Raw genomic sequence first — 15,420 nt, 5'->3', positions numbered from 1 at the left:
AATGAAACATGTTTTTTATCGAGATGTGGTTACTACGGAACTAAACTTAAACCTCCTGGAAGCAAGTGCAGCGAGCCTCTCAATAGTAACCACCTGCATTTTTATTTAATCAGTGCAAAACGCAGGGGTCACTGCTGAGGAAATACACAAAAATGGCTGGGTTAGCTGGATAATCTCTGGGTCCATTAGGATTAATCTCAATTTTACTCACACTCTTGTGTATCTGGAACCATTTATGTGCGCAGAATTTCTTAAGGAGCTGGATGTTTCCTCAAAGCTGTATTTATATTCCACAAGCCCCTGGTAGGTAAGGAAAACTGAACCTATATTATAATGATATCCTAGTTACTACACTATTTATCCATGAGACTTTTTTGTTTTCAAGAAATACGAAATCGTGAGGAGCCTTATCACTGCTTTTTCATAGCTTGACTCCATGCAAATAAGGAGTTGGAGGCCTCCGTCCACTTGCCCTTGGGTACAGTAAGGTCTTCAATAACCTCTGCTTTCCCAACAAACCATAGTTAGCCATTGCATGTCAGTGTGGAAAACTGACTTGCTCAAACCATCGATTCCCTGAAAAGCAGGATGATGTACCTACGTTTAACTAGGGTGAAGTTGATAATCCCACCCTAGAATCTTGACCCATCTTGTTCTCAGACACCTTTGTGGTTTGTCAGGAACCAGACTGCAAATATTATTCAGCACATTTTTAACCAATGGACTCAGGGTAGCATACATAGATGAGATTGCTCCATCTTCACAACACCCCTGTGAGGTTACTGATTGAGAGAATGGCAGGTCCAAAATCACCCATTAAGCTTCATGGCTGAGTCAGAATTTGAATTTGGGCCACAAGTTCCCCATTCCAAATTTGACTGCATTCTAATCTAGGACGGAGATACATCCAGAGGTCAGATGTGGTCCTTGGCCTGCTTTCATCCTATGTGGCCTAATTTGTGTTCCCAGACATTTGCTGGTGCTTAGTTCCAGCAAATAATGCTAAATTTGACACTGGCCTGGATTATCAAGATTTTTGGTGGAAGGTGATATAGACATGTTTTCATAAATAATTGGCAGGCCCCTGGGGGAAGGGGAGAAGTCTGGATGAGTAGAGTGATTTAATAATCAATCCCTCTTCACTGGAAACATCTGTGAGAAGAATAGAGGTCTCCTAACAACTCTCAATACCCTCAATGAACTACACCTCCCATAATTCTTTATGCCGTTTAATGTGGTATCATAGTGCTTTAAATGTATGGTTGAATGTGGTCTGACATGAAATTGGATTGCACTGTTAAGGAAATTCACAGAAAGAACATTTTCCATATCATCCTCCCACCGCCATCATCCTATATTGTTCAGGAGGGCCCCCAACCCTGTGGACAGTCTTCTGGGGGCACAAGTGGCTGCAGGTGGGAAGGGATCAGGCAGCATTCCTTCCATGAAGTTCATGAAGCTAACTTGTCTTCAGATCCAAACCATAGTGACAACATCTGGTAATCACTATATTACTGGCTTGCGTATTTGTTGGAAGTGAGCTGCACTGATTTTAGTGGACTGTCCTTCAAAATCATGTTGTTTTAGTAATTTGCTTTAAAGTACAGTCAATTCCTAATAAGGAGATAGTTTTTAAAAGGAGATAGTTATATATATATATATATATATATATATATATATATATATATATATATATATATATTCAGTGTCTTCTCCTGCACAAAGACACATTTCCCAATGTAAAGAAGTTGTATCAGATTGGATTTCTAGCCCTTTTCAAAGCATTAGATAACCTCAGCTTTGCTCATTTTGGAATTGTGTAAGTAACACATCACAACCAGATGTTGAATCTGAAAGGAGAAGAGAGAAAACACCACCCCATCTTTTTCCATATAGTATACAGCATAGAGTAGACCACTGGATACCAAATATTCTGATAATGTCTAATGAATATTCATCTTTTGCAGTGGGGAATTCTGAGCAGCACATTTGTCTCCCCTCTAATTCAAACAAACCTGCAGACTGCTTTGAAGTCGACTGAGCTTTGATGGGAGCCATTCCTTTTTAATTGCAGGTGTGTCCCGCAATGCAGACCCTTATTAGACGTCTTCATGTCTGAAGCTAATGGAAGTCTCTTTGATTTGGGCTCCAGTCCAAACCATACATACTTGGAAGTGAGTTCTAGTGAAATTAGCGGGACTAGCATCCAAGGAAATGTGTTTAGAATTAGGCTGCTTATTTATTTTTCTGATCCAAATATATTTCACACACTTTCAAGGACCACGCGGTTGAGGGCCAGAAACCGTTTTCTGAAGATGTAATTATATGCGAATGCACTTGCATTTCATTATTATTGCTGATAAAATTGACCTTGGTCTTTGAAGCAAAGAAGCATCCCTACTTTAAATTCTCAGAGAGCCAAAGCAGACGTGAAGTTTGTCACATAGTTTGTCTTGCGTAGGTTTTACTATCATCATCATTATTTTAAAAGGACAGGAGCCCCTCAGCCTGGTTGGCATGGGGACAGGGGGCTTTAATCTTTTGCAGCCTCACTGGCCAGATCGTAGCCATGGTAGGTCAGACATCTGAAAGAAGCACGCGATACAGAAGATGCACACATGGCCCGCATTTTTGCTCGAGTGTGCAAAGTAGATGCTCAAGCACTACCTTACCCCAATTAATGGTGGGGCCATCTTGAGTGATAAGATTATTTCTGAGCTTTTACGTTCTCCAGTTTTCTAGTATGCAGGCAGTCCCTTGTTTGTGCCTGTTCAATAAGTGCACAACAATGTATATGCGCACCGCACTGAACTCTAAAGTGACCCAGAAGCTTCATAAAGATGTCACAAAAACATCATGGAAAGGGCTAGGGTGGAGCAGGGTCTTTGCAGGCTTTTTCATTGGGTTTCAATTATACACAATTTCACCAACGTGTGCGGTGCCTTGGGATGTAAAGGGAGGGTTGCCTGTATACACAACTCTGACTTTCAAGGTTCTGTTTTCACCACGCTGAATATGATGATCAGTCACCGCTGAGTTCTGATGTCCTTGCTCTTTTGTAATACTACTGATGTAAAACAGGACAAAATGTGAACAAACAGGACAAATACCACATTACATTATCCCCTTTGCAAGAGATTAGTCTTCTTTTCAGCAGAACACTTCGCTGTTATCTCAGCCAGGCAGGCTTAGACTCTCCTACAAAACAATTTTCTTTTCTCTTGAGATCTATATATCATTTACTACTCCCACTATCGCTCCTTTGGTTGTGTTCCTCCTGACTGCTTTTGTTTTTATTACAGGCAACTATGCTCTTGGAAGATGCCCTAGGGATTGCCTTGAGAAAGGGTATTGGCTCTTATGCTATCCATCCAACTTTCAGGTTTAAAAAAATGCAAACTTTTGGAAATGGCAAATTCATCTTTGTAAAAATGTTCAAAGACTCCAAAACTGCCTGCTGTCTCTGGCGCTTCTGCCACTGACATCAACTCAATATGATATTATTATTATTATTATTATTATTATTATTATTATTATTATTATTAGATCTTTTTATGATCTTGATGAAGTTATTTTGATTATATCTTGTATGTCACACAGAATTGCAGGAGAGTATACCAAAATGGCACACAGTGCACATCCAGCCCAACTTTGCAGCCTTAGGCAGAATCATAGATAGCTCCTAAGAACATACTGTAGCCCATATTTATATGGTAATGTATGGCTATGAACACTGTGAAGGAGTGAGCAGATTTAGCTGAGGTTTAATAAACTTTAGTTGGTTAAAGCATGGTTAGGCAACAGGTAGAGAAGGGTAAACTGTTAAATCTTTGGGTGTAGATCTGAAATAGATTGTTAACAATGGCAACAAAATGAATCTCCCCCTTCCCTTAATTATACTGCTGAAATGGAGGGGGGAAATATGGGTGATGGGCTAACAGGAGTGGATTTGTATGTGGAAAATCTGTGATCTTAATGCAGTTCCAGTATTTGTGCCTTCAGTAGTTCACCTTAAAGAAACTTGCCTCCATCTTGGATCCATTCTCTGAGTATTTCTGATCAGGTGATCTCACCCAGTATTTCCTTAAGCTTTTTGAAATCAGACTTCTTAAAGTCCAGAGTGCATGTCCGACCACACTTAGTTTTCTCTTTCCTTTGTATAAAAAGGTAAAGGGACCCCTGACCATTAGGTCCAGCTGTGGCCGACTCTGGGGTTGCGGTGCTCATCTCGCTTTATTAGCCGAGGGAGCTGGCGTACAGCTTCCGGGTCATGTGGCCAGTGTGACTAAGCCACTTCTGGCGAACCAGAGCAGCGCATGGAAATGCCGTTTACCTTCCCGCCGGAGTAGTACCTATTTATCTACTTGCACTTTGACGTGCTTTCGAACTGCTAGGTTGGCAGGAGCAGGGACCGAACAATGGGAGCTCACCCTGTTGCGGGGATTCAAACCGCCGTCCTTCTGATCGGCAAGTCCTAGGCTCTGTGGTTTAACCCAATGAAACCCAAAAAACATGATCACTTCCTCCCAAGGTTCCCAGTACTTCCACTTCACTGATCCTTTGCTGCCTGTTGGTGAGGACCAGGTTCCAAGAGGGATGACCCCCTTGTTGCTTCTTCCACCATCTGAGAATAGATGTTCATTTGTCATATTTAAAACAGCTATTTTAATTATTTAATTCCCGTCATGGCTTATATTTTAAAGAGAAAGAGAGAGAGATTTTAAGCTTTATTCTTATTAGTCTCCCCGGACTGCCTTTTACATGTACTAATGACTTGAGAAGATTTACATTTTAATGAGCTAAATTAGCCATTTTATGCTGCTAATTGTGCCCTTGGAGATAATTCTCCCATCTACAATATCCCAGATAAAATTAACTAGTTCTTACATTTACCGCTTTCCCAGCTACCTTCACCCATTGGACTCAAAGGGGAGAGAGACACTTCTGAAAACAAGGCCTGGGATGCAGTTAGGGTTTCTGTTGCTCCACTGATTCCTGTCGTCTAGTCCAATTATTTTCTGGTTTTTAATGAAATATATACACAAAATGTTCCTAGTATATTTAGGAATATACTAATTCCACAACTGTAGCCTAACAGGAACTAGTGCAATGATAAAGTACTTTAAAAAAAATGAATCCAGGATAAATGTCTATATTGATACCTAAAGAAAGTAATATTGTACATCAGCAGAGCCATCAGCAACGAATTCTGAAACACTGCCATCTTGTGACAACAGGCAAGGAGATAGAATTAAGCATTGTGCGGTTTGTTTGGTTTGTTTGGGGTTTTTTGCCCCACCTGTTTAATGCTTTGTGTGTCCAAAATGGCTTATCTTTTCTGGGGGTTTTTAGCTACTGATGTGTGGCTTCCAAAGGCTGGACTGGCTCTCATATACATTCATAACCCCAACATTAGAGATCTGTTAATGAGGCTCTGCTCAGTGATGCCATCAGGGCAGAACTTTGAGGCCGAAGTCCAAGGCCCCAGGCAACAGAAGAGGAGCAACGTTAACTCACACTTTCCACATTTTGAAGTAATGCACATTATCATCTAAAGAAGCCCTTCCCCAGGTAAGACCATCAACTCTAAAATGCCTTAATTGCACCACTGGCCCTACAGAACGTACATGGGTAAAATTTAAATTCGTAAAATGGGTATTTTGTGCTACCCAGAACAGTTTCTTTGATGTGTCCCTGGTCCCCCAAAAAGTTGGGGACCCCATTATATAAATGAACCAGTTCCATCCTCTCCCTTTCAATGCCACAGGGGGCTCCAAGTCATCAAGTTGCTCTTAGTTCCAAACTACCTCCAGGAAGAGTCAGTACATTCCTGGGCAGCTGCCATTAGTGCTGGACCAGTTGATAAATTTACATCCAGTATAGTCCCATTAAAGGTAAAGGTAAAAGGACCCCTGACCATTAGGTCCAGTCGTGACCAACTCTGGGGTTGTGGCGCTCATCTCGCTTTATTGGCCGAGGGAGCCAATATATAGTATAGATTCCGGGTCATGTGGCCAGCATGACTAAGCCCCTTCTGGCGAACCAGAGCAGTGCACAGAAATGCCTTTTACCTTCCCGCCAGAGCAGTACCTATTTATCTACTTGCACTTTGACATGCTTTTGAACTGCTAGGTTGGCAGGAGCAGGGACCGAGCAATGGGAGCTCACCCCGTCACGGGGATTCGAACCGCCGACCTTCTGATCAGCAAGTCCTAGGCTCTGTGGTTTAACCCACAGTGCCACCCGCGTCCCACATAGTCCCATTAACACATAGCAAAGACACTTAATAACATGTGCGTATTATATATGTTTATAGGCGTTTGTGTGTGTTTAAAGATGAGGAATCAGACCTCAAAATCTTCTATTTCCTCTTTGCAGGGCAAGGAGCTTTTCCTTGATCTGTTGCTGCAGATCCACTGAAGATCTTCTCTCCATTGTAGCCAATACCGCAGTGCCAGCACTCAACCCTTTTAGAGAATCAAATCACCAGCCCCTGGTCTGTTTTCAGCAAAGCCTGCAGCTAGATGTAGACATATTAATTGAAATACCAAAGGATGCTACAACGACCCCGACATAGAAGCACCTCAATTTGCAGCATTCCTTTGGTTTTAAATAACTAGATGTGGATTAGATTAACAGGCATTTAATAGGAGGAAACAATAGTGCTTTCTTCCAAATGAGGATTTAGAGAATGGTTCTAATCCTTAAAAAGCTTATGAATTTTACTGCAGTTCCACATTTAAAAGTTATTGTGGAAAATATCTGAGGCATCTTAACAGCTATACTTAATACCCTAAGATTCTACACTTATTAGGATATCGATGGCTGTTGCTAGAGATGTTGTGGGGCTTTTCTTGTGGTTTCTACCACAGCCACTCCCGCCCCTCAAGAGATACCGGACTCGCTTGTGGCTCCTTCACTGGATAGAGGGACGGGGCAAGGAAAAACCGCCTCCCTGTGTGTGAGCCTATCCATTCTCCTCAGCGGAATGGCGATTTCAAAGGAGAGCCGCTCTGCCAAATTCATATGGTCACAGCAAAGACGCAGAAGAATTTTCCTTTCCTGTAATGGGAATAGCTAACAGCACTGCGCGACCCCAACACATGTGCACGTCGGTTTGCGCAATCTTTTGCACAAGCCAAATTAATTCCAGTTGAGAAGCAGGCAGCTCAAGGCTCCAGAGCGCAGAGCACAGCAGGCAGGCTGTCTATATGCAAAGAGAACCATATTATATCACTTTGGTAGGGGCAGCAGGCAGCTGTAGCCACTCCCTAGCATAAGCTATGAGGAGGAGCAAGGGAGTTTAGAGAAAGGTTCCATCAGAACAGCTGGTAGGTGGAATGATGTTTTGTGTGTGTGTGTGTGTGTGTGTGTGTGTGTGTGTGAATGGAAAAGAAATATAACCATACAGGCTAAACCTGCACATATTACTTGCAAGTAAGTCACACTGTGTTCCATGGGACTTAGGCATAGGTTACTGTGCATTAGATTGCAGCCTTAGTGTTTCAAATCCAGCCCTGTGTTTGGTTATTAGAACTACAGTGGTACCTCAGGTTACATACGCTTCGGGTTACAGATGCTTCAGGTTACAGACTCCGCTAACCCAGAAATAGTACCTCAGGTTAAGAACTTTGCTTCAGGATAAGAACAGAAATCGTGCTCCGGCAGTGCGGCGGCAGCAGGAGGCCCCGTTAGCTAAAGTGGTGCTTCAGGTTAAGAACAGTTTCAGGTTAAGAACGGACCTCCAGAACACATTAAGTTCTTAACCCAAGGTACCACTGTACTCTGTAACAGCAGAAGTTGAGAAACCATCACTTACCCTTTGTTCATTGAAAAAGAAAAAGAGTTTTAAGAATTTTGGGCTTATTGTTTAATTGTTGTATGTTATATGTTTATCTATCTATCTATCTATCATCTATATCTATCTATCTATTATCTATCTATCTAGGGCTTTATGTTCTATGGTGTTGCTCAGCTGATAGTAGGACTTCCTTCAGCATAACAAGGATTGATACAATTTCTGACAATCCTTTCCTCCCCCTTGTAGCCCCACATGCCCCTAGATGTGCTTGGGGGGTGGGAGTGGTCCCCCAAACCTCTGGAATAGATTTAAGGGAGTGGGAACTGCAGGAGAAGGGGGTGAGAATCATCAAAAATTACTTCCCTCCCTGTTTTATTGATGGAAGCTTCACCATCAGCTGAGCGAAACTGCACACACAGTATTGGATACATTGCCAAAACACATTGCAGTATTTAATATTACAGAAAGAACTTGGAAAGGCCACAGCATGTTGACAATGATAAAAAAAATGGTCTTTGTAATTCTTTGACCTGCGAAACCCCATGAAGGCACTGATGACCAACTTTTGTACAAAGAGCTTTGGAGAATCTGGGTCTGTCTAGAGAGGGAAAAGCAGCTAGATTTGCTAAAGCCAAAGTCTAGTCATTATTTCATAACGCTTATTTGAAAAAGCCCCTTTGAGAATTGAGTCAATTTTGCCGTACTCTAGTTGCATGATAATAACTAGCAAGTGTTTTAGCAAAGTTAATCCTCTTCATTATACTAATAATTGTACTTGGAAGGAGATATCTTCACCAATATTCATAATAATTTAGTGAAAACTTTGCTGTGACTAGTCTTCGTTTTCAAATGCCTGAATCTTATTAAATAGATAAATTATCATCTTGTCAACATTCCCTTGTGGTGCTTGCTGTCTTTCCCCTGCAAAAGAACATTAGAGAAACATGCAGTTCCATACTTAAAGACCACATAAAAGCAGGTTTGAAAATAGAATGCAGGGAGGAAAGCCATAATGTCTATACTTGACATTAAAACTGATCAAAAATACATTTTACAGCCTATGGGGGTGAGCGGGGAAATTACTGCAGCATTATAGCTCATCGGTTTAGGCAAACATTGCTCTCAAGTAACCTCTTTGAAAAGAAATTCCCCTCAGTGCTTATCCTAATTTAGCTTTGGCTTCTTTAAACGCTGGGCAACAATCGTAACATCTTGGCACACACACGAGAAGGATGGGGATGTGGGACTGTTACACACATATCAGCACAGAACCTGTGTGCACATAGAGGTCTGTCCGTGTGTAGGAATTTTAGTAACGTTTGACATGTCCTGTTCAACTCACCAAACCTTAACTCTTCCATTTCTTGTGAGACTTGTTCAGCTTTTTCCTACTTTGTGACCCAAATTGTCATCTCATCTGTCCTCCCAGTTGAACGACGTGGCCCAGGGAGAGAGGGAAAAATAGTGGAAGTGAACAACTGGCTTCGCAAATGGTATAAACAGGAACGGTTTGGATTCTTAGATCACGGAATGCAGTTTCTTGAAGATGGACTTCTGGCAAGCGATGGGCTGCACCTCACAACGGTTGGTAGGAATGTTTTTGCAAAAAATCTCAGAAACCTCATCAGGAGGGCTTTAAACTGACTAATGTGGGGGAGGGAGACAGTGCTCCTGAAGGTAGGAGTCTATCAATTGATGAAGATGATCATCCAAATGTCATAGACCGAATGGAGCAAACAGCACGCAAACCTAGTGGTGGGAGGAAAAAATCCTTAAATAAGAGACACGGGGGAATGATTAATGGACTTCAATGTCTGTACACTAATGCGCAAAGTATGGGAAATAAACAAGATGAGCTTGAGCTCTTGGTACAGCAAACTAAATATGACATAATAGGCATCACTGAAACCTGGTGGGATAAGTCCCACGATTGGAATGTAATAATGGAGGGATACAATCTATTTCAGAGAAACAGACCAGACAAGAAAGGAGGAGGAGTGGCGTTATATGTCAGGGATGTGTATACCTGTGAAGAGATCCAAGATTTAGAACCTCAAAGCCAAAGTGAGAGCATTTGGGTCAAAATTAAGGGAGAGAAGAATAACAGTGACCTCATTGTGGGAGTTTACTATAGATCCCCAAGCCAAACGGAGGACATAGATGATGCCTTCCTGGAACAGATGGCCAAGCATGCAAAAGGAAGGGAGATAGTAGTAATGGGGGACTTCAATTACCCGGATATTTGTTGGATGTCAAACTCAGCCAAGAGCATAAGGTCAAACAGATTCCTCACTGGCCTTGCAGACAACTTCATTGTCCAGAAAGTGGGAGAAGCTACAAGAGGAACAGCCATTTTAGATCTGGTCCTAACCAATGTTGATGACCTGGTTAGTGGGGTAGAAGTGGAAGGATCATTAGGCGCGAGTGATCATGCTCTTCTGAAGTTTACTATACAGCGGAAAGGAGCAGCCAAGCATACTAGGACTCAATTTCTCGACTTTAAGAAAGCCGACTTCATAAAACTTAGGGAAGTGCTGGGTGAGATCCCATGGACAGTAATACTAAAAGGAAAGGGAGTTCATGATGGCTGGGAGTTTGTTAAGAGGGAGATAGTAAAAGCACAACTTCAGGCAATACCAATGAGACGGAAACATGGAAGGTGCCTAAAGAAGCCAGGGTGGCTATCTAAAGAACTTTTAACTGAGTTAAGATTAAAAAAGGATGTGTACAAAAAATGGAAAAGGGGGGAAACCACCAAAGAGGAATTCAAACAAATAGCCAGCACGTGTAGACACAAAGTCAGAAAAGCTAAAGCACAGAATGAACTCAGGCTTGCTAGAGAGGTTAAAAGCAACAAAAAAGGCTTTTATGGGTATGTTCGTAGCAAAAGGAAGAACAAAGAAACAGTGGGGTCACTCAGAGGAGAAGATGGTGAAATGCAAACAGGGGACACAGAAAGGGCTGAACTCCTCAATGCCTTCTTTGCCTCAGTCTTCTCCGATAAAGAAAACAATGCCCGACCTGAAGAATTTGGAGCAAATGATTCAGCAGAGGAAACACAGCCCAGAATAACTAAGGAGATAGTACAAGAATACTTGGCTAGTCTAGATGTATTCAAGTCTCCAGGGCCAGATGAACTGCATCCAAGAGTATTAAAAGAACTGGCAGATGTGATTTCAGAACCACTGGCAGTCATCTTTGAGAATTCCTGGAGAACAGGCGAAGTCCCGGCAGACTGGAGGAGGGCAAATGTTGTCCCTATTTTCAAAAAGGGGAAAAGAGAGGACCCAAATAATTACCGCCCAGTCAGTCTGACATCAATACCAGGGAAGATTCTGGAGCAGATCATTAAGCAAACAGTCTGTGAGCACCTGGAAAGGAATGCTGTGATCACCAATAGTCAGCATGGATTTCTGAAAAATAAGTCATGTCAGACTAACCTGATCTCGTTTTTTGACAGAATTACAAGCCTGGTAGATGAAGGGAACGCAGTGGATGTAGCCTACCTTGATTTCAGCAAGGCATTTGACAAGGTGCCCCATGATATTCTTGTAAAGAAGCTGGTAAAATGCGGTCTTGACTATGCTACCACTCAGTGGATTTGTAACTGGCTGACTGACCGAACCCAAAGGGTGCTCATCAATGGTTCCTCTTCATCCTGGAGAAGAGTGACTAGTGGGGTGCCACAGGGTTCTGTCTTGGGCCCGGTCTTATTCAACATCTTTATCAACGACTTGGATGATGGACTCAAGGGCATCCTGATCAAATTTGCAGATGACACCAAACTGGGAGGGGTGGCTAACACCCCAGAGGACAGGAACACACTTCAAAACGACCTTGACAGATTAGAGAACTGGGCCAAAACAAACAAGATGAATTTTAACAGGGAGAAATGTAAAGTATTGCACTTGGGCAAAAAAAATGAGAGGCACAAATACAAGATGGGTGACACCTGGCTTGAGAGCACTACATGTGAAAAGGATCTAGGAGTCTTGGTTGACCACAAACTTGACATGAGCCAACAGTGTGACGCGGCAGCTAAAAAAGCCAATGCAATTCTGGGCTGCATCAATAGGAGTATAGCATCTAGATCAAGGGAAGTAATAGTGCCACTGTATTCTGCTCTGGTCAGACCTCACCTGGAGTACTGTGTCCAGTTCTGGGCACCACAGTTCAAGAAGGACATTGACAAACTGGAACGTGTCCAGAGGAGGGCAACCAAAATGGTCAAAGGCCTGGAAACGATGCCTTATGAGGAACGGCTAAGGGAGCTGGGCATGTTTAGCCTGGAGAAGAGGAGGTTAAGGGGTGATATGATAGCCATGTTCAAATATATAAAAGGATGTCACATAGAGGAGGGAGAAAGGTTGTTTTCTGCTGCTCCAGAGAAGCGGACACGGAGCAATGGATCCAAACTACAAGAAAGAAGATTCCACCTAAACATTAGGAAGAACTTCCTGACAGTAAGAGCTGTTCGACAGTGGAATTTGCTGCCAAGGAGTGTGGTGGAGTCTCCTTCTTTGGAGGTCTTTAAGCAGAGGCTTGACAACCATATGTCAGGAGTGCTCTGATGGTGTTTCCTGCTTGGCAGGGGGTTGGACTCGATGGCCCTTGTGGTCTCTTCCAACTCTATGATTCTATGATTCTATGATTCTATGATTCTAAATGAGTAGGATAGTCAGGGCCAAACTACACAATCTGTTAACATAATAAAAACCTTTCTGGATCACACCAAGGGCCCATGGGTGGCGCTGTGGTCTAAACCACTGAGCCTCTTGGGCTTGCCAATTGGGTAGGTCGGTGGTTCGAATTCCTGTGTGCGATAGGGTGTGCTCCCATTGCTCTGTCCCAGCTTCTGCCACCCTAGCAGTTCAAAAGCAAGCCAGTGCAAGCAGGTAAATAGGTACTGCTGTGGCAGGAAGGTAAATGGCATTTCTGTGCGTCACGGTGTTCCATTGTGCCAGAAGCGGTTTAGTCATGCTGGCCACATGACCCGGAAAGCTGTCTGTAGACAAACGCTGGCTCCCTCGGCCTGAAAGCAAGATGAGCGCCACAACCCCAGAGTCGCCTTTGACTGGACTTAACCGTCCAGGGGTCAGAGCCTGCAACCTGCAGCCATGTTTTCCCTACCAGCACTGCACAGAAGTATACTGTCTCTGATGGTGGAGGTCTCATGACAGGGAGCCATGGGTAGTCTCATCCTCCATGAATTCATTTAATTTATCTAATCTTTTTTAAAGCCAAGTTGGTGACCATCCCTTCTTTGTAGGACTGAAGCCTACAGTTTAACTATGTGAAAGAGTATATAAAATTATTCCAGTTAGACCTTTTTAATGAACAGTTAACTTGCACAGAAGGCATGAACAGGGAGAGTCACACTTTCATCTGCCATCCTGAAGACCTGTCTGTGTATATCAAAAGCTTGCCAATATACTCACCTTTTTTTCTCTTGTTTTTTTTACCAGTGTCCCAAATCACTTCTGATCCTATGCAAATGTCTTCTCTTCATTGTGTACAGGTTCAGTTCACTTCAAACGAATTGTGTTTACATTTATGGGGAAGCTTCTGGTCTGCTAAGCATAATTTAATTTGAATAATTGCTATTAAGTGTTTTCCTTTATCACTCTGTAACTATTCTTTAGTTAGTACTTATCAAAGCGTTTAAAGTGAAATTTTCCATTGTCACTTTCTTTCATTTTTCCCCTGCAAGTACATACTAATTTAGCATAAAAGGGGATTTTCCTAATCAGCAAGAGAACAGATGTTTTTTTTTGTCTAATTAGAAGACAACTGCAAAACATTTTAAATACTTATTTGACTATTATGCACCAGGATTCAGAAAAATTTTGGGTATATATAATGACCTTGACTTTTTTTTTAGCTTCTCAAAATCAATGCAATTTACTGTTAAACAACAAAGCAAGAATTTTACAAGAAATTGAGTCAAATTGTTGGCATAAACCAAAAGGTTTCCTCCATTTCTCCAAGCAGAGTCTAAGCCAGCAGAGGTTGTGGCATTAGGGCAAACAGGCCACAGCCCCACCAACCTCATTCGGCCAGCAAACTGCCCCCACCTGCCTGCCTCCTCAAAGTATTTAGCTCCTCCTCTTCCTTAGTCTCAGTGTTGCCCATTGTAGAACTCAGCAGGGAGGAGCATCAGAACAAAACCAGAAGGAGCTGTCTTTACACATCATTTACTCCTGCTCCCCCATTGTTGGTCTCCTTGCCTTCTGCCCTATCAGCCCCAGTAGATGCCAGCACCACTGGTCTAAGCAAGACATCAAACCAGGGCTGGACCAAGATATTTTTCTGGCTGTCCAGAAGCTAACCAGCCTGGCAGTTCAATTATTTCTTCAGCCTTAGCCAGTGGCCACCACAACACTTGAGGGCAGCAGGCTGGCTTGGGGGTGCAGGGCAAGCTGCGTGGTACCTACAGCTGTCTCCCAATACCTACCTCTGTGCCCCACAGCAACTGCTGCCCAAGACAGATGCCTGACTCTACCTAATGGTAGGGCTGGCCCTGTGCTCACTTGATACTCCCAGAAAACACTGTATTTCTACTCTGGCTAGCGAGGAAGCTGCCTTCTCTTCTCTATCAGTGCATGGTGTTTATGCTAGACAAGAGGGCCCTTCTAGCCAACCAGAGCGTGTCAACAGAGAAAGGGTAGTGCTAGCAAAGCTCTTCTCTGTCAGCAGTTGCAATTTATGGTGGCTGGTCGCACAGGTGCTTTTCCAGCTGGCTAACCAGCATAAACAAGAGTCTGCTGGGATGAGTTCTATCTAATACTGTGTGCCAACTGCAAATATTGCTTATTGTGTTTGGGGATAAGTCCTGCTTGATCCTTTGAATGCAGGGGTGCATTCTCAAATTTGGTCGAGCCGCCAATACTGGCATGGTGATTTAACAGGGCTTTGGGTCAGTACAATCCAGTATGTGGAATCCATGCCAGGCAAAAGAGTCTAGAATGGTAACACAGCTTGGATCAGACCTGTATAATATTTATTTAAAAGGCTAACAAGGTAGAATAAGAAAGCACAAGGAAATAATTTATAAACAGCTTACTGGGCAATCTATACCTTGAAAATTCTACTCTTGCATTCTAGTTCTCAGATGTTTAATCTTTCAATATGAGTTGATTGTGTTGTTAAAAGCAGCTGCTTCAAAGTAGATAGAAATTTTGTCCCTGTCAATGTGATGTGGAGAATAAATTTATTCCAAAGGAGAAAAGTTGGAAATGTATATTTTATGACCTAGTCAGTTCCTTATACAATAGTACCTCAGGTTAAGTACTTAATTCGTTCCGGAGGTCCGTTCTTAACCTGAAACTGTTCTTAACCTGAAGCACCACTTTAGCTAATGGGGCCTCCTGCTGCTGCTGCCGTGCCGCCAGAGCATGATTTCTGTTCTCATCCTGAAGCAAAGTTCTTAACCCGAGGTACTATTTCTGGGTTAGAGGAGTCTGTAACCTGAAGCGTATGTAACATGAAGCATATGTAACCTGAGGTACCACTGTATGTGAAATTCTACTTTCGGCTCTTTCCCCCTGGTAACAAACCAGAAGTCACGGAAATCCGCCCAGTTCAATTTGGGCATGCCAGCCAGGTTCCAGCTGGGAAGT

This window comes from Podarcis raffonei, chromosome 9, assembly GCF_027172205.1.
Source record: "Podarcis raffonei isolate rPodRaf1 chromosome 9, rPodRaf1.pri, whole genome shotgun sequence".
Classification (NCBI taxonomy): domain Eukaryota; kingdom Metazoa; phylum Chordata; class Lepidosauria; order Squamata; family Lacertidae; genus Podarcis; species Podarcis raffonei.
The sequence above is the reverse complement of the archived record's forward strand: the minus strand, read 5'-3'. Positions refer to the sequence as shown.